Genomic DNA, 3,063 nt, shown 5'->3' with positions numbered 1-3,063 from the left:
AAAAAAAACTCACTCGACGGGAACATTAAGAAGCAACCGTAAAAGAAATCCCAAGGAAGTGACTACCAAATAATTAAAACGTGGTGAATATGTATGGAGACGCAATAAAAATGTGTATGTGTAAAAGTGGAAAGACAAAAGAGACGTGCTCTGTATAACAACTAAAAATCACCCGAAAATCGTATCCATAACAAATAGATATGGTCTCGAAAAAAATAAACCAATAGAGATAAAGGACTACAATGATTTTATGAGTGGTATAGATCGTTCAGATCAGATGGAAAGCTATTACTCGTGTCCCAGAAACCGCTAAATGGTATAAAAAGGTGCTATTTCATTTGCTTGATATAACTGTCTGGAATTCATATTTTATTTTTAACAAAAAGTTTGGTGTAAGAAACATTACCTTTAAGCAATTCCGTGATTTACTCATCAAAAATTTAATTGGTCTTCCAATAGAAACTACTACAGCAGAACTTTTCAAAGACAAAAAAAGCAAAAAAGCAGCACCTGAAAACAATCATTACTCAGAAAAAATACCTCGTTCGCTAAATTTTAAAAGAGAAACATACTTCAAAAACTGTAAGCAGTGCTATAAGACGAAAATAAGAAAACAAACATCTTTCCAATTGTAGTAATCCCATAGGTATTACAAGCACGTCGGCTGTAAGCATAGTAATTCTATCCGGGTTACAAAACCTTTGGGTAGTGCGAGCACGTCGAAGGTAATACCTTATATACCAGGGGTGGCCAAATCACGGCTCGCGAGCCGCATGCGGCTCTCGTCACAGTCGTATGCGGCTCGCGGTCTTATTTACAAAAACCAAAATATTTAAATTTTTTTTGTATACATTTATAAAAAAATGTTTTTATTGTATTTATTTAAGGCTTTAGTATTATAGTGGATAGAATATAGATTAAATCAAACAAAAAAAAATTAATTAATATGAATAATAAATTAAAAAATTAAACATTAAGCTAATTTTGTTTGCGTGGTATTTTTTTCGTGTCTACTTTTTTAGTAAGCTTCTTAAGATCTGGTTGAATTGATGTAAGAGCAGTTCTTAGTAATTCTGTAAGATGATCATCAGTCAAATTTGAACGATATTTTGATTTAATTATTTTCATTGTTGAATAAAGTGATTCACATGAATACGTCGTTCCAAAAATTCATATCAATTTTACCGCACAGTTTTTAATATTTGGGTATTTTAATATAGAAATATGCTTCCAAAATTCCAATATAGAGGGACAATTGTTTATAAACTGCTTAAGACCTTCATCTTCTAATAACTCCAAGAGTTCTATTTCGAGATCCGCTTTATTTGTGATGATTGGATGTGATAATGGACATCCCTTTTCAATGACATTAACCAAAAATGGATTTTCTAAAAATCCGAATGAGGGTTTTAATGCCTTTAGGTCTCGAAATCGTTCTTCGAAGTCAGTAAATAGAAATTCAAGTTTAAGTACATAGTCGTCACAATTAATTTTTATTTCTGATTCTATCAGGGACGCTTCTATTTTTTCTAAACATGAAAAGTGAGTAAAATTGTTTGATTGTAAATCTCGTATGAAAAGTTTTAGTTTATTTTGAAAACTAAATACTTTTTGCCCTAGGTCATTAACTAATTTATTTTGACCTTGAAGAGATACATTTAATGTTGATAAATGTTGCATGATGTCGGTGAAAAATGCCAAATCTCTTAACCAATTTGAATTTGAAAGTTGAGGAAAACTTTTATTTTTTTCTATTAAAAATACTTTGATTGGTTCTATTAATTGAAAAAATTTAGTTAAAATGTTATTGACCGACAACCATCTAACTAGACAATACCATGGGACATCATTAGGAATATCATCTTCTATGTCTTCCAGGAAGTTTTTAAACTGCCGATGTCTTTTTGCACTTGAACGTATGTAATTTACAATTTTTAAAACAACATCCATCACATGATCATATTTAAAATATTTAGCAGTTAGGTGTTCTCTATGTAGAATACAATGAATAGGTATAAAATCTGGGAAATTAGTATCATTTTTTAAAAGTCCTATTAATCCATTTTTACAACCCACCATACTAGGAGCTCCATCAGTTGAAATGCTTATAATTTTGTTTAGTGGAATTTCAGCTTTTTGTAGAGTTTCATCGAGAGCAATCTTAATGTCAATACCCCGAGTAGTTTCCTTCAATGAAATTAGATCTAACAACTCTTCTTTCACATCTACATCACTCGTAACATAACGAACAAATATGGCTAACTGAGGTTTATCTTGGATATCGGTAGATTCATCTAAAGCTAGACTAAGAGATAAACAATTAGCAATGTTGTTTTTTAAATTGGTGAAAATATCAAAGCTAATTGTTGAAATACGCCTTTCTATTGTATGTCGTGATACTGGTACATTTTCAACCATTTTTAAAAGTTTTTGATTTTCAGGATTTAAAACAGAAATTACATCTAAAATATTTTTTTTTATATACTCGCCGTCCGTATACGGACGTTTTGCTTGAGCAATATTAAAGGCAATTACAAAACTTGCTTCTACACAGTCGTCTGCCTCGTTCGTAAACATTGTCATAACATTAGTTTGTTTAGCAAATTTTAATTTCATCGAACATAGCTTATTTTTCCTCGAATCAGAACCAATAGGAAATTCTCGACTAAATGTGCTGTGATTGGTTTCGTAATGCCGTTTTAAATTACTAACCTTAAATTGTGATAATGTAACTTGACATATGACACAAAATGGTTTATCGTTTTTCTGTATGAAAAAGTATAGTTCTTCCCATTCTAATTTAAATTCCCGTTTTTCTTCTTCATATTTACGTTTAACCGCTTTATTAGAAATTGACATCGTAACTAACTTTCGCAATAAGTATCGGTAAAATATTACAAATATAATTATTAAATATTACAAATATTTTACAAAACAAATTGAGGTGTTTACAATAGGACTATTCAACACAGACTACAGACTATATTAAAAACGATATAATTTCATATTTCGTAATTTGATATGTTTATAGGCTGTTTGCTATCTTTATTACTTTTGTGGTAT

General features: G+C 30.3%; 1 pseudogene; it reads right to left on the bottom strand.

Moving 5' to 3' along the window:
- Positions 1–755: 755 nt before the first annotated feature.
- On the bottom strand, positions 756–2,859 carry LOC112681592 (annotated as a pseudogene).
- Between the last annotated feature and the right edge of the window lie 204 nt (positions 2,860–3,063).

Source organism: Sipha flava, unplaced genomic scaffold, assembly GCF_003268045.1.
Source record: "Sipha flava isolate LNK unplaced genomic scaffold, YSA_version1 192_pilon_pilon, whole genome shotgun sequence".
Taxonomy (NCBI): Eukaryota; Metazoa; Arthropoda; class Insecta; order Hemiptera; family Aphididae; genus Sipha; species Sipha flava.
This window is presented reverse-complemented; position numbering and strand designations above follow the sequence as displayed.